The sequence below is a fragment of the Cervus elaphus genome, chromosome 15 (assembly GCF_910594005.1).
Source record: "Cervus elaphus chromosome 15, mCerEla1.1, whole genome shotgun sequence".
In the NCBI taxonomy this organism is placed as follows: domain Eukaryota; kingdom Metazoa; phylum Chordata; class Mammalia; order Artiodactyla; family Cervidae; genus Cervus; species Cervus elaphus.
In genome coordinates this window covers 60,560,902-60,584,076 of record NC_057829.1, presented here as the reverse complement: position 1 = coordinate 60,584,076, position 23,175 = coordinate 60,560,902, and the positions used below count along the sequence as shown (strand labels likewise).

The 23,175-nt window shown below is 43.3% G+C and overlaps 1 protein-coding gene and 1 long non-coding RNA gene across 4 annotated transcripts in view; one reads left to right on the top strand and one right to left on the bottom strand.

Moving 5' to 3' along the window:
• Positions 1–23,175, bottom strand: part of ENTPD1 (ectonucleoside triphosphate diphosphohydrolase 1) — a 97,603-nt gene that overhangs the window by 66,660 nt on the left and 7,768 nt on the right. The window lies entirely within an intron of this gene.
• Positions 18,283–23,175, top strand: part of LOC122709147 — a 30,375-nt gene continuing 25,482 nt past the window's right edge. Inside the window, exon 1 of the long non-coding RNA XR_006345421.1 lies at positions 18,283–18,457. This is a non-coding gene — a long non-coding RNA (uncharacterized LOC122709147). The remainder of the gene's footprint in view (positions 18,458–23,175) is intronic.

Here is a 23,175-nt window from a genome sequence, read left to right as displayed (position 1 = left end):
TTAAATTCAGTTTCTGATGTTCTCTCTATGCTCATGCAGACAGATCTCCCTACCTGACGATGTGGCCACAGACCAAGAATGTACTCCCCAGATGCCCCCGGAGCTGGACCCCACCCCTCAGATCCAAACCCTTCAACATGGCCATGGCCTGGACCAAACATGAGTTTATTACCCTCTCTTGGACATGATGACCTGAACTAGCCAGGGCAACTTCCTTTTACTCTCTCCCATCTGCAGAGACACAGGCAAATCTCATGTCAACGGATATTCCATTTAGAACACAGACAGGAAGGAAAAAACATACAAAGAGCGACGTGAGCTCATAGGGCAAAGCAGGCAATTTAGGATTTAGTACAGGGGCAAATAAGTCTAAAAATACTAATAGAAAAACTTTGATCAGTGCTATTTTATAATTTCATCCATCCATCCATCCATTCATTATACACTCACTCATGCTTGCACTGATCTGAATCATATTTGATTGCCTGGAATGTGAGTGGTTCTAGATACATAAATAGGAATAAGACTTAATCCCTGCCCTTAAAGAACACAAAAATTAATGTTCAGAATGTCAATGTCATCATCTTGACCTATTAAATACATTTTTAAATGCTTGGTGTGCTCTGTTAGAGAAAAGGGAAAGATGCAGTACACTTTAGTAAATTAGATAATTCCATTCAATAATATCAGCTATAATTAGCACAAAATATCATGTGTGAGCTTCATTTCTTTAGGAACAGTACCATCAGCCTTGAATCTGGCATTTCTAGGTCTGCATCTCACCTTTTGCCTTCCCAATTATACCAGGCATTGGCCTCACTTCCTTACTTCCAATATGAGAATAATATTGTAGTTCTCATCTCTTAAGATTATTATAAAGGAAAAAAAAGATTATTATAAAGGGCAAATGAGGTAATATATACAAAATTCTCACATGGTGCCTGGAATAACCCTGTTTCTGTTGTGTTTTCCTCTTCAAATATGTATATTATAGTTTTATTTATGCACTTAATATGAACAAGATCTTTCCATTTTTCAATTTTATCTTAGCACCTCCATTTAGGGTTAATAATATCTAAGGTCAAGGGCTTCCCTAGTGGCTCAGTGGTAAAGAATCTGCCTGCTATGCAGGAGATGTGGGCTCAATCTCTGGGTCGAGAAGATCCCCTGGAGAAAGAAATGGCAACCCACTCCAGTATTCTTGCCTGGGAAATCCCATGGACAGAGAAGCGTGGTGGGCTACAGTCCATGGGGTTGCAAAGAGTTGGGCATGAATTAGAGACTGAACAACAACAACAAGGTCAAGTGCAACTGGCTTTGAAGAGAAAATCCTAAGAAGTTAAAGCAGTAACCACCAGAGAGTCTCCTACCCCCAACCCTTCACTAGACACTTCTGTCCCTGATTACCTCCCTGTTCCTTAAACAAACCATGCCTCTTCCTGACACAGAGCTTAATATATGCTGTTCCCTTTTTCTGCTCTATGTTCCCCTTGCCACATTCTCACCCAGCTTCTGCCTTCTCATTTCTTAGATATTCACTTTACTTCACTTAATAGTACCTCACTTTTGCTGGGTGCCTGCTACTTTCCTGACACTGTAATGACTGCTTTCACGGACTTTCTTATTCAGTCCTTGCAACAGACCCTGAGCCTTTTGCCCCACAGAGGCTTTCCACCAATAATTGGATGACCTGTGGAGACAAGACTCAGATGCAGACTCTGTGCCCCATCTCCTTGTCCCCACTCTCTTTCACCCTCTCACCTCCTTGCACCTTCTTACCTCCCTATGCCCTCTACCTCTTTATCTTTCACCTCCCTGACCCTCACCTCCCTGGTACCCATACCTCCCTGCATTCCCACAAAAAACAGCAATCAACAAAAGGGATAAACATACCCATCAGTCAGTCAGTCAGTTCAGTCGCTCAGTTGTATCTAACTCTTTGCGACCCCATGAATCGAAGCACGCCAGGCCACCCTGTCCATCACCAACTCCCGGAGTTTACTCAAACCCATGTCCATCGGGTTGGTGCTGCCATCCAACCATCTCATCCTCTGTCATCCCCTTCTCCTCCTGCCCCCAATCCGTCCCAGCATCAAGGTCTTTTCCAGTGAGTCAACTCTTCGACACCACGCTTATGGCAGAAAGTGAAGATGAACTAAAAAGCCTCTTGATGAAAGTGAAGGAGGAGAGTGAAAATGTTGACTTAAAGCTTAACATTCAGAAAACTAAGATCATGGCATCTGGTCCCATCACCTCATGGGAAATAGATGGGGAGACAGTGGAAACAGTGTCAGACTTTATTTTTGGGGCTCCAAAATCACTGCAGATGGTTATTGCAGCCATGAAATTAAAAGACGCTTACTCCTTGGAAGGAAAGTTATGACCAACCTAGATAGCATATTAAAAAGCAGAGACATTACTTTGCCAACAAACATACCCATAACCCTAATCAAAAACCGCCCAGAAATTAAAATTTATGAGAAACTTCTCAAAACTATCACCTACTAGGAAAAGAAGCACACGAAACTTCCCAGGTTAAAACTAAAGCAATTGTAGGAAACATTAATGAGAATATCCCATTCAAGTTTCAGTGTTTTAAAGCACATCTGGAGTCTGCACTAAGTTATAGATACTATGCTTAGAGTGAGATCTGGATAGCTAAAAGCTGATCCAAAGCTTTCCAAAACATTAGCCAACTGGACCTTGACGGAAGAGTGAAATACAGTAGGAGACCTAGGCCTCTTCAGATTGGAGAATGGCAGACCTGGAGGAGTCATGACAATATCCTTGCAAATATCTAAGGGTCTATCCTATGGAGGGAGATTTAGGTTTGGTCCGTCTCTTTGGCCCAGAGGACAGAACTAGTGCTATTGGCAAAGGAAAAATGCAGGGAAGGAGAAATGTTTCAATTAGACTTTATAACGATCATATCTTTCTAACAGAGCTGTCTAACATAGTAAGACAACTTTCTCTGGGAGGTGGGGGAGGTAAAGTATAGGAGAGTAAGAAGAAACCTTAAAGATTCAATAGAGAGCCCAATGTGATTGAGAAGCTGGACTGTGGATATGCCCAGTCCATGATAACTTTTTCAGACGTCCACAGTAGGAAAAATAAAACAATGGTCTAAGAACCATTAACAATAAAGTGAGGATAATAATAATATTAATCTGATAGAATTGTGTGATAACAATAATACATAAAGAAAAAAAATCTTCAGCATGAAAGGCAGAAATGAAAACAAACAACAGTGACAAAAAGAGAAAACAGAGAGAATAAAACTTCAATTTTTAGCCTCAGAGAAATAAGAAAATATTACATCTATGAGGCTAAAAGAGTGTACAGCTTTGTTTAAAGAAACCACCAGGAAATAAAAACAAGCTTTTAGAAATTTAAACCATAAAAGCTGAAATAAGAAATTTTTAAATGTTATGGTTCAAAGATAAAGTTGAGGAAACACCCTAGAAAGGAGAGCCAACTGTCAGAGAAAGCAGAGAAAATAAATGAAATTGAATTAACATGAGAGACAACATCTGACTAATAGGCCTTCCGGAAAAGAAGAACAGAGAAAAGCGTGGGAAGGAAATTATCAAAGAAACCATATGAGAAATTTTCCCAAAACTGAAAGATCTGAATTGCCAGATGGGAGGGGCTGAATGCCTAACACAATGGATGAAAAACACACACCAAAGTATACCAGCATAAATTTCAGTACATAACAGATAAATAAAAATCCTAAATGTTTCCTGGAAACAAAGGGTGGGGTGGAAGGAACAAATGATATAAAAATAATTGGGAGTAAGAATAGCATTCAACTTCAAAATTCTGATACACAAAGGCCTCAACATTTTTCCTCCAATGCACCTTTTCTCAGGAAGTTACTGAAGGATGTGCTCCACCCAGATGAGGTAGTGAACCTAGAAAGAGGAAGAGATATAGTACAAACCATGAATCAACACAGGAGTAAGGTCAAGGGAAGCCCAGCAAGACAACTATGAAGCAAGCCAAGAGACCAGCCAGCTTAGACTGGAACAAGACAATAGATTCAGAAAAGGGGGTATAAAAAAGGACAGGAAAAGAAAAGGGACAAAAAAGAAAAGATTTACTGACTATTCAGGAAATTATATCAAAAGTTTTACCAAAAAGAATTACTATCAGAGACACAGATGAAAAAATGAGACCTTATTAAGACCAGTAAAAATGAAAAGTCACACGGGAAAGGAAATCTAAGCCACAAACAACACTTAACTTAGATTTGCTAAGGTAAATATCAGATACTGATTGAACCAGAAATTGTGATATCACTATATAGTGTTGGTATGGAGAGAACAACCCTGGGGGAATGTAAGAAAGCAAAGCACTCAGCTATCACAATAGGAAAGCAACAAATAGCATCTATTAATAAATTAGCAGAGTACGCACAAATGCCAAAAGAAATCCTGAAAAGATTTAAAGGGTTAACCTGCAGAATAGGGCTTAAGCGTACGGGGACGGGCAGAAAGTGATGGCATGGGTGACTACAGTTCTTTGCTATGATTATTAAACTTGACTTGCTTCCCTGATGGCTCAGTTGGTAAAGAATTCACCTGCAATGCAGGAGACCCTGGTTCATTCCTGGGTTGGGAAGATCTGCTGGAGAAGGGATAGGCTATCCACTCCACTATTCTTGGGCTTCTCTTGTGGCTCAGCTGGTAAAGAATCTGCCCGCCAATGCAGAAAACCTGGGTTCGATCCCTTAGGTAGGGAAGATCCCCTGGAGAAGGGAAAGGCCACCCATTCCAGTATTCCATGGACTATGCAAAGAGTCGGACAGAACTAAATGGCTTTCACTTCACTTTAATTATAAGCATGTATTACTTTGATAAAAATTGATATTGATTTGAGGTGGGTCTCTTGTAGACAGCATATATAGGGGTCTTGTTTTTGTATCCATTCAGCCAATCTTTGTCTTTTGGTTGGGGCATTCAACCCATTTACATTTAAGGTAATTATTGATAGGTGTGGTCCCGTTGCCATTTACTTTGTTGTTTTGGGTTCACGTTTATACAACCTTTCTGCATTTCCTGTCTAGAGAAGATCCTTTAGCATTTGTTGAAGAGCTGGTTTGGTAGTGCTGAATTCTCTCAGCTTTTGCTTATCTGTAAAGCTTTTGAGTTCTCCTTCATATCTGAATGAGATCCTTGCTGGATACAGTAATCTAGGTTGTAGGTTATTCTCTTTCATTACTTTCAGGACGTCCTGCCATTCCCTTCTGGCCTGGAGGGTTTCTATTGATAGATCAGCTGTTATCCTTATGGGAATCCCTTTGTGTGTTATTTGTTGTTTTTCCCTTGCTGCTTTTAATATTTGTTCTTTGTGTTTGATCTTTTGAATCAGTCCTAATGAGATGGATGAAACTGGAGCCCATTATACAGAGTGAAGTAAGCCAGAAAGATAAAGAACATTACAGCATACTAACACATATATATGGAATTTAGAAAGATGGTAATGATAACCCTATATGCAAAACGGAAAAAGAGACACAGAAATACAGAACAGACTTTTGAACTTTGTGGGAGAATGTGAGGGTGGGATGTTTCAAAAGAACAGCATGTATACTATCTATGGTGAAACAGATCACCAGCCCAGGTGGGATGCATGAGACAAGTGCTCGGGCCTGGTGCACTGGGAAGACCCAGAGGAGTCGGGTGAAGAGGGAGGTGGGAGGGGGGATCGGGATGGGGAATAAGTGTAAATCTATGGCTGATTCATATCAATGTATGACAAAACCCACTGAAATGTTGTGAAGTAATTAGCCTCCAACTAATAAAAAAATTAAAAAAAAAAAAAAAATTGATATTGACTTCTTAAAGAGAAATCCTGCCAGTCCATCAAATTAAAAAACTCCTCTAGCCACTGAACTAGTTGATTATCAAGATCTGTAATTCTTTGAGACTTATTTGATGTCCTCATGTTACCTAGTGGAGCTGTTGATCTGTGCTGGGAAACTTCATTTACAAGGCAGACAAAGGAGAATTGTGGCCAATCTTACTATTCTGACACTAAAAGTTTAGTGGTTTTCAGTTTTGCAAACACCTGTTCTTTTTTAATCCAATATAATTTTTTCATTTCATTTTCATTCCTACTTTCATCTGTTATTTGAAATTTAGATTTCTTACCTGCTTAATTATTTAGTAGTCAGTAAGTTACTTTCCATTTAACATTAAAAATTTTCCACAACAATTTTTGTGATTGCAAAATATTATATGCTTACTTTAAAAAATTTAGAAAATACAGAAATAAAAGAGGAAAATAAAAATCCACTCTCTTTTGAGTACTCATAAGTCATTTTAATATTTCATTATATATCTTGCCAGTCTTCCTCCTGTGTATATTTAATGTCTACATTTATAAATTTTTTAACAAAATGGGTCTTGATTGTTCAACTTTATAACTTGTTTTTTTCTTAACAATGCTTTTTTTCCTCTTGTCCTTGGAAATTCTTTTACTATATTATTTAATTATTTGATTGTTTCACCTAGGCATATACATTACTTTATGTTATTTCTAATTGTTCACGATCACAAACCATGCTCTAATAAGTATCCTTGAAGGTACATCTATGCACATATCCAAGTTGCTTCACTTAGGGTAAGTTTTGATGTGCTTAGTAGATGTGCTGGGTCAAAGTGTACACATTTTTAAGGTTTTGAATAATTATAGTCACATTTCCCTCTAGAAAAGCTTACCCACTTCATTCTGGCCAACAATTTGGGAATATTAATTTTCCCACCTCTTCAACAACATGGACATTTTTTTTAAATGAAAAACTTTTCCTATTGATATGTGAGAAATGCAGCCTTCGTTGGGTGTTTAGGAGTCAGTGGAAGACCTTCTAGAATCTGTCTCGGGGATATTCTGGGATATGCAACTGGTATGTTTCCTTGACATCTAAGATCATTTTACATATTAGGATGAATCATAAGAAAGTGCCAATAACTGACAATTTTTGATCTTACAAAACTGTCAGTTTCAAAAGTTTCAACCTAATAAATTTTTTTTCAACCTAATAAATTTATTTGTCAATTGGGGAAGGTCTCTTAGGTTAAGAACTGGCCAAACTGCCAATGCCTTTTAAAAGTTTCTCAGTTACAGAAGAGCCACCAGTACAACCTTCATGTGTGAAGGAATGTCCAGGGGGTATGGCTCTTGACTAAGAAGAACTATGAAGAAACGTTTACAGCCCCAAAGGGGAAAGGCACCTGAGGAGTACCGTCTCTCCCATGAAAAAAAAGTGTCTCTAATTTCTCAGAGTTCATGCGCACAGATGAATTAGAGGACTAGTTTGGCATGAGTGGGAGCTGTAGAGTTTGCAGGAAAAAAGTATATGTCATCAAAGTCAAGAGGTTCTGCAGGACATCACTAACAAGGAGCTAAATGTAACAGGAGGCATGGTGTCAAGGAAAGGGGTCTTTCAAAAGACAGGGCAGCTGGACTCCAAAACACTCAGCCACTGACAAGGTGGCTTGGGCACATTCCTTCCCAACTCAGGACTTCAATACTTCTGTCACTCAGATACTGCTGTAATTTGGAGATCAATTTACAAATTCTACTTTTAGGAATTTATCCTAAAGAAATCTTGTGAGATGACCCACAGCAGTTTTTGTAATAGTAAAATGTTTGGAAATTTCCTAAATATTCCACAAAAGGTAATGGTTAAATACATATATGGTATATGTTCAAATAATGGAATACTATATATGGTCATTAAAAATCATGGTGGACTTCCCTGGTGGTCCAGTGGTTAAGAATCTGCCTGCCAGTGCAGAAGACAAGGATTTGATCCCTGGTCTGGGAAGATTCTACTTGCTGAGGTGCAACTAAACCCATCCATCATGACTAGTGGAGCCCGTGCACCACAACAGAAGAAGACAATGAAATGAGAAGCCCACGCACCACAACTAGAGTAGCCCCTGCTCGGTGCAGCTAGAGAAAGCCCATCACAGCAATGAAGACCCAGCACAGCCAAAAATAAATAAAGTAATTAAAAAAAACTTACCCAAAAACAATTTGATTGTCCCAGCAAATTATAAAGTAAAATATAAGATCACAATCAGTATGGATAACATGGCTCCAAGTTTTTAGAAAATATGTAATAACAGTAAGTAGGAGAAAACCAGAATAAAAGGGAAGTTAAATAACAAAGATGTATGAACAGTGAGTTTACAGAGGATTTTTGTTTTCTTATTTGTTCTTTATGTATCCCAAATTTTCTGTAAAAAAAACTTGTATCGTTTGTGTAATTTTAAAGACAAAAATACAATTAATTATATTTTAATGAAGAGATCTGAGAATACTCAAGTGGCCTTCCAGCATGAACATTCATTGAGTCTTCTTAAAATGCCAAACGCAGAAATATCTAGACCACACTTGAACTGTGATTTCCTGCAGGAGACCCGGGTTCAATCCCGGGGTCAAGAAGATCCCCTGGAGAAGGGAATGGCACTCCACTGGGAAATCCCATGGACAGGGGTGTCTGGTGGGCTGCAGTCCATGGAGTTGCAAAGAGTCAGAGAGGACTGAGCAACTGACGCTTTCTCCACTCCTATCCTGCCCTTATTTTGTCTTAGGGTGCATAATTCTCCAAATCATTGGATTTTGCAAACAGATATACCATATGAAACCATAAGGCAGTTCTGGAAAGTGCAACAGTGACTGGGAGCCTGGTGTTTGGGCTGTCTTCATAGTCTGAATCCTGGAGTGAGCTTACTGAGAAAGACACATTTGTAAAAGAGTACACACTTCTTGGTCCTGTAGGGCCTCTGCCTTTCAAAGAAAATGACTGCCATATGGATGGTTTATCAGCACCAAGTTATAAATCTTCCTATAAAAGTTTCCTTTCCCCAAAAGCTTTACAGAGAGCTCATGGTAGAAGATGTAAATAGGATACCCAGGACAGAAACAGGCTATTTCTAGCTAAAGTGAACATTTGCTGTAATGTCTGCCAAGAATCTGTTTCCCCTTCTTCTGGTAGCAGGACTCTGAATTTTCTTTGACGAACCATGCCCCTCTCACACTCAACCACGTTCTCCAGATATCACTGATTCCTCTTTAGTTCAGGGAAGAGGAAGAGGAGAGGAGAAGCAACAGGATGAAGTCCAATGAGAATTTGGCTCCCAGCACTCCACCAAACGGGCTCTTGTGGAGATCACCATGGACCTCCACTGTGCTAAATGCAATGGTCACTTCTCAGTTTCACTTTATGTGACCCATGAGCAGCATTAGATCCAGCCAACCACTTCCTCCTCTTCCTTAAAAAAAATATTTATTTATTTATTTATTTTATTTTATTTTTGGCTGTGCTGGGTCTTTGTTGGCTTTCTCTAGTTGTGGTGAGCAGGGGTTACCCTCTAGTCACAGTTCGCAGGCTTCTGCTATTGCAGAGCACAGGCCCTAGGGTGCGCAGGCTTCAGTAGTTGTGGCAACTCAGTGGCTGCCGCTTGCCGGCTCCAGAGTGCAGGCTCCATAGTTGGGGTGCATGGGCTTCGTTGCTCTGTGGTACATGAAATCTTCCTAGACCAGGGATCGAACCATGTCCCCTGCACTGGCAGGCAGATTACCAACCACTGAACCACCAGGAAAGTCCCTTTCTCCTCTTAACACACTTTCTTTACTTGGCTCTCAGGACAACATACTCTCCTAGTTTATCCCCTCCCCCGACCCCAACACAAACACACACATATACACACTTTCTCTATCTTCTTGGATGATTTCTCTTCTTGTTCCCAGTCATTAAATCTGTAGCATTTCAAGGCTCCGTCCTTGGAACGCTTTTCTATCTGCACTCCCATGATGGTCTCATCCAATCGCACTGCTTTTAAATCCAGTCTCACTGAGTTTCAACACCACCTAACACACCTGGGGATGGTGACTACCTGTTTGTGGTGGGCTGGGTCCTTCCATGGCAGATGCAGAGCTGTGGTTTTCCTGGGGCTGGTGCCTACACACTAGTGTGTGAGGCTAGGTCCTGGGACCTCTCGTGCACAGGGCTGTGTCAGAGACGGCTCTGGACTCAGGGGATCTTAAGGCAGCCTGCCTGCTGTGGGTGGGGCTGTGTCCCTGCTTGCCTAGTCGCTTGGCCCAAGGCATTCCAGTATTCATGCTTACAGGCATGAATGAAGCAGGGCTGGGGCTAGGTCCTAAGACTAATAAGGTAGAGAAAGTGTTAGTCGCTGTCATGTCCGACTCTTTGCGATCTCATGGACTGTAGCCCACCAGGCCCCTCTGTCCATGGGATTTCCCAGGCAAGAATACTGGAGTATTCCCTTCTCCAGGGGAATCTTCCCAACCCAGAGATCAAACCCAGGTCTCCTGCAATGCAGGCGGATTCTTTATTGTCTGATCCACAAGCTCTCTGGGTCTCTCCAAAGTAAGCCTTGCTGGTTTTCAAAGCCAATTACTCTGGGGGCTCACTTTTCCAGGACAGGACCTGCAGCTGGGGTGTCCCACGTGGAGCTCAGATCCCTCACTTTTGGGGGAAAACCTCTGTAACTGTGGTTATTCTTTCATTTGGGGGTCACCCACCTAGGGGTCACCAACCTAGAGGCATGGGTCTTGACAATACTGTGTTTCTGCCCTTCCAACCCATCTTGCTGTAGTTCCTTCCTTATATCTTTATTGTTGAAGATCTTTTCTGGAGGGTTCTGGCCTTTCTCATCAATAGTTGCTCTGTAAATTCTTGTAACTTTTGTGTGCCTTTGGGAGGATATGAGCATCCTACTCCATCATCTTGAGAACTTTTCCAAGAAGTGATTGGATTTTGAAGGGAGAGCCAACAGTATTTCCTGACTGGATATGGATGGAAAGCAAAGAGAGAAGTAAATTTGATTCCAAGGTTTTGGGCCTTCCAAAAACTAGGATGGAGTGGCCTTGAGCGGAAATGGAAAGACAGTAGGAGAAATAAGTTTGAGTGGGAAGCTTAGGATCTCAGTTTTGCATGTTTTAAGTTTGAGATACCTTTGCTAAGAAATCCTATTTGGAGACTTCCCCATGGTCCAGTGGTTAAGACTCTGCACTTCTACTGCAGGGGGCACAAGTTCAATCCTTGGTCAAGGAACTAAGATCCTGCATGCCACATGGTAGGGTAAAAAGAAAAGAAGTGCCTAGTTGATGTGGAGATTTTTTAAATAAGCAGATGAATATACAAGTCTGGAGTTCAGAGGAGAAGATGGTACTGGAGATGCAAATATGGGCCCCAGATCTGCCCACCGACAGATCAACACCAGCTCTGGGGCAAGTTGAGCCCCTCAGCCAGCCATAGTGGGAGGGGGCCTTACTTATCAGCAGGCCAACACAAATTTCAGTACATCCCAGATCCTGCAGCCAGTTGTGTCAAGAACTGGCCCCACCTATAAGCACTCCCAACACCTGCTCTCAGACCCCTGGGTTCTGCAGTCAGAGATTCTGGGACCTGGTCCTATCTACCAGTGGGCCAGCACCAGCCCTAAGACACCCTGAGATCCAGTCCCACCCACCTACAGGCAGACACCAGCTTCTGGACACCCTCAGCACCCTATAACCAGAGATTTTGAGATCCAGGATCCCCTGGATCCCTTGGGCTCTAGCTCCACCCACTATCAGGTCAATACTAGCCCCGAGAACCCTTAGGCCCTGACCACTCCCCCACCAACAGATCAACAATGGCTCTGAGATGCCTTGGCTATCCAACTAGCTGCCCCAGTTTCTGGCCCCACTCACCAGCAGGCCAGCACCTGCTTTAGGACACCCCAGAACACACAGCCAGCCATGTCAGGAACAAGCTCCACCTGCCAACAGGCCAACACTAGATCAGGGAACCCTGACCCCACAACCCCTATTCCAGAACCTGACTCTGCCCATCACTGAGCCAGCACTAGCCTGGAGACTCCTGGGGTTCTGCAATCAGCTGCTTCGTGACCCAGCCCCACCAACCTGGAGCTAGCAGCCTTCACACAAAGCAGGACCTAGTAACCAACCAGACTGGGAGCCAGCCATACCTACCAGACCATCCACAGCAGTCAGCCTGCCACAAACAAAAGACAGGCAGAGCTTACCTGGGGGCACATCTAGAGCATATAGATCTGGTGACCAGAGAGGAGTGCACTGCTGGGACTCATAGGACATCTCCTACAAAAGGCCACTTCTCCAAGGTCAGGAAATATAACCAACCTACCAGCTACATAGAAATAAAAACAGCAAGTTAGACAAAATAGGTGACAGAGGAACATGTTCCAAGGGAAGACACAAGATAAAATTCCAGAAGAAAAACTAAGTGAAGTTGGAGATGGGCAATTCATTCAGTAAAGAAGTCAAGGTAATGATTGCAAAGGTCAAAGAACTCAGGAGAAGAATGGATGAACAGAGTGAGGAGTTAGAAGGTTTTAACAAAGAGAAAACACAAATAAGAAACAATAGCTGAAATGAAAAATACAGAAGAAGGAGGGATTGTCCTAATGGTCCAATGGTTAAGAATTTGCCTTGCAATGCAGGGGATGTGAGTTTGACACCTAGTCATCGAACTAAAGATCCCACATGCGGCACAGCAAGTAAACCTGCACACCACAACTAAAGAGTCCATTGATATAACAGAGATCCCACATGCCACAACTAAGACCCAAGGCAGCCAAATAAATATTTAAAAAATACACTAGAAGCAACCAACAATAGACTAAATGATATAGAGGAATGGATCAGCTAATGAGAAGCGTGGAGGAAATCACTGAAGCTGAACAAAAAAAGAATTAAAAAAAAATGAATAAAGTTTAAATAAGAGACCTCTAAGACTATATTGCATTCTCACATTTGCATTATAGGGGTCCCAGAAGAAGAGAGAGGGAAATAGGCAGAGAACGTATCTGAAGATATAATAGCTTCTCTAAGCTATTTCTCTAAAAACTTCTCTAACCTGGGAAAGGAAACAAACCTCCAGGTCCAGGAAACAACAAAAAGTCCCAAATCAGGACCTACTCAAAGAGATCCTTATCTAAAATCCTCATCTAAAATTATAACCTCCCTAGACGTTTCAATCCTCTTGCCTGCTTTAATTAGATTACTTATCATCACTAATATACATCTTACTTTCTTCCTTTGCTTATTATCTGTATGCCCCCACACCTCCATCCAGAACATAAACCCTGTGACGTTAAGGATTTTGTTTTGCTATCCACTGTATCCTCAGTGCCTAGAACAGTGCTTGATATATATTCTTTGCTCAGTAAATACTTGTTGAACGAATGAGTTCATCTTCCTTTGGTTGGCTCAGCAGTGAAAGCACAGAGTCCTAAACCACTGGACTGCTAGGAATCCCCCGTTGTTGGCTCTTTTCCTTTAAACATAATCAAGTCCACTCTAGTCTGCAACATTCTTCCTTTGACCTAACTCACCCCTCAAGTCAGCTCTCTTTCCCTCCACCACCTCACTTCCTGAGTCATGTAATAAGCTCAATGTTCCTACTTTCTTAATATCTGCTGTTTAACCTCTTAATATTCCACTAAGTCAGTTTCCATCAAGAATATTCATAAGCTCCAAATTCTCAAACCTGACCACATCTCTTCCACTGTAAAATGTACCATTAGAGTTTGAAGGGTTTTGCTGGGGGGATTAAGGGTCTGTGTGTAGAAATACTATAGAGTGCCTCCTAACTCTCCAAAACATTACACTATGGGGCACGAGTAGAGGTGGGAAGTGTGCTAGAAAAAGAGAAAATACGATACTTCCTCTCATTCTCCTTCTTGGCTAATTGGAAGTTTTGGCACTTCTAGAAGCTGTGGTCTCAAGACATGCTCTTCCTTGGCTACCGGGTTCAGACTCTCCTTGGCTTTCTTTTACCTTTCTAGGCTTTCTTTCTGAATCTCTCTTCTTAAGTCCTTTCTCTTTCCATCCCTTTATTGTTGGTGTTTCCTTGGGTTCTGTTCTTCAGCCTCTCTGTTTTCATTCTCTATAGTTTCCAGAGTGACTCATACTTTAAATGCTCATATTTTCAACCACTGACTCCATGCTCCAACTCCAGCTCCCATTATCTCTCGATTTTGCTCAGACCTCTCCAAGCTTTAGACTCAAATTTCCATCAACCAACAAAATAGCTCTGCCTTGATGTCTTATAAACGTCTCATATGTATCATGTGCCAGGATGAACTTATTATCTCTCTCTGCCCCTGCCAAATCCACTGTCCCTCCCCCATTCCTAGTCTTATCCATAAATATGTATTAACCCAATAATTCACAGCTAAACTTGAGAATAAATCTTAACATCTCCATCTCCTCTCCCAAAAAACCACCCACCCTCTACCTCAGACTCTACCTCATAAATATTGCTTAAATCCAGCCCCTACCATCCATCCCCCTCCCCTGTGTGCATGCGTACTAAGTTGCTTCAGTCATGTCTGACTCTGCGACCCCACAGATTGTAACCTGCCCAAATCCTCTGTCCATGGGACTCTACAGGCAAGAATACTGGGGTGGGTTGCCAAGCCCTCCACCAGGGGATCTTCCCAACTGAGGGACTGAACCCAAATCTCCTGCAGCTTCTGCATTGCAGGTGGATTCTTTACTGCTGAGCTACCAGAGAAGCCCACTTCCCTCCCCTACCCACCATCAATGCCTTAGGGCAGGTCCCCATCATCTCTTACCTAATGGACTGTTGCCAAAGCCCAATACTAGTCTCTTCCCATTGCTCACCAACTTCTTGGTTTATTCCTGCCAGAGTATCTCACAAAGCCAAGTCGTATGACCACTAAGTATGATGATAGCAGAACTGAAAATACTTTGATATATGTTCTCACATTCTTATGAAAATCTGTATCTGTATCCCAAAAGAAATTATTTTTTCCCTCAAAAAATGTCAGTGCATTAGTATTAAGAAATGACATTAATGGCAAGCATCACCTCTTCTGAGACAAGACAGCATGACCAGGGAGAATAAGCAGAGGTCTCAGATGGCCCTCATGATACTCATTAACTTGGAGCCAACCAAAGCACACTATAGGTGCTTCCCTGGTGGTCAGTGGTTAAAAATCTGCCTTGCAATGCAAGGGACAGAGGTTCGATCTCTGATCTGGGAAGATTCCACATGCTGCCAGACAACTAAGCCCATGTACCCCAACTACTGAGCCCATGCTCTAGAGCCTGTGAGCCACAACTACTGAAGTCCATGCACCCTAGACCTGGTCTCAATGAGAGGCCCGCTTGTGCAACTAGAGAAAGCCCTTGTGCAGCGATGAAGACTCAGTGCAGCCAAAATTAAATAAATAATTTTTTTTTAAAGCTCACTATGGGAGAAGAGAAGCAGGACGTGATGGGAGGGGGGACGGAACTCTTTGGGAAGCCCCTGGGTTTGTTGTTTTGTCTTGCTTTGTTTTGCTTGTTTGTGTGTGGGGGTTTTGCCTCTGTGAACTGGTAACCTTAGGTCTACCCAGGAGGATACAGAGACTTAGAATTGTTCTCCAAAAAAGGCATTACTTGGCCAAGATACTAAGCAGTATCAAGCTCACTCTGCAGTTTAATGGAGGTTTGCTGTCAGTAGAAAAGGGGAAAAGCAAGAAAATGGGCCCAGAGAAGGGTCCTTCCTGAATGCCTTTATGCCTCTGGACAAAAATATTGACAGAATCCTGACACCACTAGTCTCACTATCCTCTGAAATACGACTCTATGGCAACAGAACTGTTCTTTCCTGTATCCTAGTGAGATTTTTATGGGTAGAGGACTGAGATATCTTCCCACTCACAGAATACCTAGAATTTGGTGACTGTATTATTCCAGGATCCAGATGGATCTAAGAGAGTCAAGGGGAGACCACTCATTCCTCATCTCTAACACTGAACTAGGATGAATCTCCCCTAATGCTTCCTTAAACTCCTTTTAGAATAAGATGAAAGACACTGTTGATTTAAGAAAAATGCACAACGTGGGAGTTGCAAGTTAAGTTTTATTTGGAGCCAAATGAGGAATATAGATGCAGAAATAGCATTTCAGACAGCCTTGAGAAACTGCTCCAAAGAGTTGGGTGGAAGGTCAGTATATATGTGATTTTGGTGAAGGGGGAGTACATGCAATTAAGCACATATTTTTGTAGAAGGTTTCTGCTAATCAAAAGAAGCAGAAGTCCCTGAGAAGAAATTTAGTGCTTTTCTAGATGAGGAGATAAAAGAATTGGGCTCATAAAATCAGCTTCTGAAGTATCTATCTGAAGACCTGTTCTGCCAGTTTTTCCAGAGCAGAGTGCCTCATTTCTGCTCTCCACTCTGAACTCCCTTCAGGGGATGTTAAAAGCCAGCAGCTGCAGCAGCACACGGTTCTATGCCTGTAGAGGTGAAGGAGGAAACAGACAGAACAGGCTCCATCTTGAAAGCAGGACTCTACCCGGACTGTGGACTTTGAGCTAGATGCCCAGTATCTATGGAAATGACATACCAACTGGAAAACCAGGCCCCCTGGATGGAAGAGCCCCAGGGCTCGTATCTAGACTCTCTGTTGCCTAAAAGAATACCCTAATTATCTGTGTAACTGAATAGAAGCATAAATTCTATTATGCTTATTGGGGTATGACCACAGGCCTATTGATAATTGTCCACTGTTAACTACCTAGGCTTAAGGCATATGAATCACGGGTTAACTTTGATTGTATCTTTCTTTTCCTTTGTTCAGACTAGTTTCAGGGAATTTGGGGGGTTGGGTTTGGGCACATACACCTAGGGTATATAAGGTTTTCAGAAAAACTGGTCAGGGTCCTTGGCTAAGAGGAGACTCTGCCTTGGGCCCGCTGGTGTAATAAACTGCACTCCACTATCTGCATTGTCTTCTGAGTGAGTTTGTTTCCCAGAATGTGTAGCTACAATATTTGGTGCATTGGCCGGGAGACTCCTCACTTTGAGGAGACAAGTCCCATTTGGGACTATTCCGAGGCCTTGCGGCTTGGACCTTCTAGAGGGGGAAGGCGCCTCGCCCTTCTGGAAGGATTCTGCTTCTCAATGACCGGACCTTTCATGTTAGCAGGCAGTGGACAGCAGCAGGGGAACTGAGCGCTCAGGTGAGGAGGAACCCGCCCGGTAGGGTGGAAGAGGGGGCCTGATCACTCCCCTGGGAGGGATTAGAAGGGGGGCACAGGCCCACAGGAGCCTGGAATAGGCAGGTGGCAACGATTGCTTGGTATACAGGTTGAAAAGCGTGTTAGGGCTTAGGAAGGAAATTTGTGAAGGTCATTTAGGAGGTGGTGTCCACACCATCTTGGGGAAAATTATTACCGAGCAATTGCCAGGGGATTTTTAGGAGAAGAAACTTGGTTTTTGTGTGCTCATAATCTGCCCTCCCCAAGGAGGTGTCCCGTCTGCTATGAAATTCTTGACCCCCTCGGAATTGTCAGGCTAGAAGGAGGAGGATACATAAGTGAGTACGAATTGGCTTTTCTGGAGATGGCCTGGGACGTGGGATACTTAACCCATCTGTATTTTCATCCGCACCTGATCAAGCCCACCAAGGCAGAATGGACTTTAAAAGTTAAGGGAGAAACAGTCTTGGACCACGTGGTGTTCTCGTTTGGCCGTGCTGACCGGCAGGTGAAGACATGCCGATCCCCCTTCTCCCTCTGGGATTTGGCAGGTAAGGCTCTTCTCACCCCAATTAGGAAGGAGGCAGAATGGCAATTTAAGTGTCATTGAGAGGAAATATCAGAAGTACATAGGGTACTGAGAACTTCATAGACAGAACGAAAAGGAAAAGTAGAAGAAGGTCTGAGAAGGTAAGCAAGATGCGGGGGAGTGAATCTAAGGCAACTGTATTGGAGTGCATGATTTAAAATTTAAAGAAGGGATTTGGAGGAGACTATGGGGTGAAAATGAAGCCTAACCATCTCCACATACTCTGTGAGGTCGAATGGCCCTCTGTGGGAGTAGGATGGCCACCAGGGAACACCGTGAACTTAAAAATAGTGGAAGCAGTCTATACAGTAGTCACAGGAGAGCGAGGACACCTGGATCAATGTCTATATATTGACTCATGGCTAGGGTTAGCTCAAGACCCTCCTACTTGGACAAGGTTCTGTATCCAGAAGGGAAAGGGAAGAATATTAGTGGCACAAAAATTGACTGATGATAAGAAAGGAAATTCTACAGGATTTGGACGGGGATGACCGGGCTGCCGTCTATGGGTCACACAGAGTCAGACACGACTGAAGCGACTTAGCAGCAGCAGCAGCAGCAGACCTAACCCCTCCCCCATACTGGATAATGACACGCCTGCCTCCCAGTGCTCCACCAGGACCGGAGGCCGCCTTAATGCCCAATCCAGGGCCGGGTGAAGTTCCGGCAGCAGCCACTGCTCTTCCACCAGCTCTCCCGGAGCTCGTAGAGCCGCTGTTCAGCAGGCTCCAATCTCAGCAATGGAGACCTCTGGTCAACGCCCCCAGAATTCCACCTCAGCTGGACCTCCTAGATTGTATCCACCTCTCCCGGTGAGTACTGATGGGAAGGGGGGAGAAAACACAGCAATTAGACAGAGGCTGCACTCCGCCAAGGAACAGGGGGAAAGAACCCCACTACAGATGCCCCTCAGAGAGCTACAGCAGCCTCCAGGTCAGGACGCATGGGGCACTACCATCAGCCCCCTGTAGCCTATTGTTACCAGCCATTTTCCTCTACGGATATATTAAACTGGCAGAGACGCGCTCCACTGTACTCGGGGGAGCCACGAGCCATGATTAGGCTAGTGGAGACTATTTTTCAAACCCACCGCCCTACATAGGATGACATAATCCGACTACTAGTCTCCCTTTTCAGCACTGAGGAAGGACACAGGATCCTAACTGAGACCAGAAAATGGTTCACAGAAATGGCACCTGAGGGGACTGCAAACCTGCAGCATGGGCAGAACTAGCCGCCCCCGATGAGGAGCCCAACTGGGGCTATAACACAGAGGAAGGGCGGGGCCTCCTGGAGAGAGATCCGGCGGCTACTTTACAAGGTCTCAAGAGAGGGGCCCGGAAAGCTATGAGTATCACAAAACCCTCCGAAGTGATTCAAAGGGAAAGCGAATCACCTTCTGAGTTCTGCGAAAGACTGTACGAGGCCTATAGACTTTACACGCCAATAGACCCAGCCAGAGGCTGCTCAGGTCTCAAATGGTGATAAATGCAGCCTTTTGTGTCTCTAGCCTACCCTGAAAATGTCAGATGGGGGGACACCAAGTGACTCGTGAATTTTTATACATCCCTGAATGCCCAGTACCTTTGTTAGGAAGAGACTTGCTATCTAAATTGGGGGCACAAGTGACCTTTTCCCCCACGAAAGACCCACTGTTCGAGTGGGCTCAACCACCTATTTACTCTTCCTCTCGGTAACCCCTCAAGATGAATGGAGGTTGCACTATCTCCAGGAAGGGAAATTGGACGGGCTAAACAGTCAAGAACAGAGAGAGAAACAGAAAGAGTTAACTCAACAGTTCCCTGAGGTCTGGGCAGAAGACAACCCCCACCCCCACCCACCGCAGGCTTGCAAAACAAGTCCCACTGGTAATAGAACTCAAACCCGGTACTATTATGTCAGCACCCCTTGGGCCTGCCAGACCTTGCTAAGCCGTTTACTCTTTACGTGAATGAAAAGGACAAGGAGGCTATGGGAGTGTTGTCCCAGATTATGGGGACATGGGACAGACCAGTGACTTATCTCTAATCAGCTGGACAATGTTGCCACTGGGTGACTGGGATGCTTACAGGCAGTTGCTACAGTTGTCTTACTGGTCTGGGAGGCAGCCAAACTGACTTTGGGCCAAGATTTGTTTGTAAAAGTCCCACATGAGGTCAACACTCTCCTGTGAGGGGACCCCCATAAATGGCTGTCAACATCCTGGATTACTCAATACTAGGGACTGCTATGTGAGAACCCCCATGTTACTACTGAGCCTTATCAGGCCCTAAATCTGGCCACTCTCTTTCTTGTGGGAGAAGGTGGGCCCTCACATGATTGCAAGGAAATATGCCAGCAGACCTGACTTGAGAGACCAGCCAATCCCAGACCCAGATCTGGTCCTGTACACCAATGGCAACAGCCTGGTGAGACAAGGACAATGACTGTCAGGATAAGCAGTAGCCATGGAAGAAGCCATCGTTGAGGCTAGCTCTCCGCCATCACACTGGTCCACTCAACGGGCCGAACAATATGCTCTAATCCAGGCCCTCCAGCTGTCAAAAGGTAAGAAGACAAACATTTACACAGACTCCAGGTATGCTTTTGCCACACTACAGGGCTCTGTATAAGGAGAGAGGCCTTTGACAGCTAGTGAAAAAAGATATTAAAAATAAGGAAGAAATCAAGACCCTATCAGATCCTGCCTGGGAACCAGAAAGGGTTGCAGTCATACACTGCTGAGGACATCAAAAAGAGGATACCCCCTGGGCTCAGGGACCAGACTGGCAGATAAGACTGCTAAACAAGCGGCCGAGGGCTTGGGGGTGACCCTATTAAGTGAAGCCCCTATTAAAGCTCTCAAATTGGTGGAGCTACCTGAGCTAACGCTAGACTCTCCAAAATACACTGAAGCCCAAAACCAACTAGCCAAAGCAGAAGAGGCCATCAAGACTGAAAAGGGATGATGGGAATCGCCAAGTGGCAAATTATTGGTACCAGAGGAGCTGGCACCCACACTGGTAAGCCAAACACACCAAGCGACCCATCTAGGCCATGATAAACTAGAAGAGCTAATTTGAAAATACTTCTTGACTCCCTGCCTCTCTTCCCAATGCAGGACAAAATCTCAGAACTGCACTGCTTGCTCACAGGTCAATGCTGCCTCTCGGCACAGAGAGAAACTTCCAGGGATTCAGCTAAAAGGCACACTGCCCTTTGAACACCTGGAAGGGAGGCCCCCTCCCATAATAAAACAGGTGTCAGAAAATTTGCCTCAGTTAAAGTTGCAGGTGTCACTCCCTGGGACCACGACATGAGGGTGAAGAGAGTATAGCATGCAGACCTGGAGGACGCCGAGTGGACTACACAAAAGGACCCTGCCGATCCCCGGGAAACCAAGATCATCTTAAAGAAGAAAAAGAGATGAAGCTCTACAATCAACTGCTGCTACAAGGACTTGCTGGTATCATCTTGAGACTAACCATAGTTTCAGAACAAAGAGGGACCTGTGCTATAATTAAAGTTGAAAGTGAAAGTGAAGTCGCTCAGTTGTGTCCGACTCTTTGTGACCCCATGGACTGTAGCCTACCAGGCTCCTCCGGACATGGGATTTTCCAGGCAAGAGTACTGGAGTGGGTTGTCATTTCCTTCTCCAGGGGATCTTCCCGACCCAGGGATTGAACCCAGGTCTCCCGCATTGCAGGCAGACGCTTTACCGTCTGAGCCATCAGGGAAACCCGTGATTAAAGCTGAATGTTGTGTATATATTCCTGATTTATCTGGCTATATATCAGCCACCTTAGATGACATGGAAGGTCAGGTAAAAGTTATGTCTGATGATAATCTTCCTTTTTGGACTTCAGTCCTATCTTCTGTGAAGGGTGATTGGTGGAAAACTATATTTACCATTGTTATAGTTGCCTTGATGGCTCTGCTTTGTGGACCCTTTATTTTACAATGTATTATGAAGTTTGTAACCCAAAAGGTGATGTCATTCTCCCAGATTGGAGGTTGGAGAGTCAGGGTGCAATATATCCCTGTGAATGATGCTCATACTATGAGATAAGAGCATCAAGAGGAGGCAGTGAAGGAGGAAACAGACAGAACAGGCTCCATCTTGAAAGCAGGACTCCACCCGGACTGTGGACTTTGAGCTAGATGCCCAGTATCTATGGAAATGACATACCAACTGGAAAACCAGGCCCCCTGGATGGAAGAGCCCCAGGGCTCATACCTAGACTCTCTGTTGCCTAAAAGAATACCCTAATTATCTGTGTAACTGAATAGAAGCATAAATTCTATTATGCTTATTGGGATATGACCACAGGCCTATTGATAATTGTCCACTGTTAACTGCCTAAGCTTAAGGCATATGAATCACGGGTTAACTTTGATTGTATCTTTCTTTTCCTTTGTTCAGACTAGTTTCAGGGAATTTGGGGGGGGGTGGGTTTGGGCACGTACACTTAGGGTATATAAAGTTTTCAGAAAAACTGGTCAGGGTCCTTGGCTAAGAGGAGACTCTGCCTTGGGCCCGCTGGTGTAATAAACTGCACTCCACTATCTGCATTATCCTTCTGAGTGAGTTTGTTTCCCAGAATGTGTGGCTACAACAGAGGTAGATGGCAAGGGCCAATTTGTAGTTGACAACAAACACATTCATCTGTGCACACATACAGAAAATATCTCTTTTCCTTCAAGGATAAGGCCTTAGATTAAATAAATTTTGCAATAAGGTAGAAAAAGTGATAGAGGGAAAGCCTGCTTCCAAAATAGATATGATGCAGGAAAGAGAGGAAAGTATTTATTTATTTTTTGGTTGGCTATAAGAAGATGTTGCTCTGAGAAGAGAACACACTGAGATAGATTTCATAGAAATCTAAAATATTGCAGCTGAATGGAAGTTCATACTAGAGATAATTAAGGGAAACTGAATCAGAGATATAGAGAATAATCTTAGGAAAATATTGTCAAAATACAAAGTAAAATAAAGGAAAGAAAGAAAGAGAAGAAAGATGGAGTAAGCTCAGAGATAAGCAATCAAAATAATAAATCACTGAAGAAGAAAAGCAAATGAACAAAATATGAGCACTGATTCAAGTTATGACCAGAGAAATATTTCTTACCCTAAAGAAGTCCTGAATTTGGAAATCAAGAGGGTTTACTATTTTCTAAGCAAAATCTATAAAAGAAAGTCTATACTTGGTTGTCTTACTGTGAAAATTATGTCAGGAATAGAGAATAGAAAAACATTCAGGCTGTTTTTCTAACATACAGTGTCCTCAAACTTCTTTACAGAATCAAACTTCTCAAAACAATAGAGGAATACCTCCAATTACTTGAAGGGGATAAGGTATCTATATTTAGACAGGTTGTCACTCTCTTACCACACTGATGCCCTTTCTAAAAAATTACTTTCACAGGTACCAGATCATTATGAAACGAACTAAAATTAAGAACTCAAAAATAAAGAAAGTGAGAAAAGAACTACATGGAAGTTAATTAAATTCACGCTAATGGGTACAGGGTTTCCCTTTGTGGTGATAAA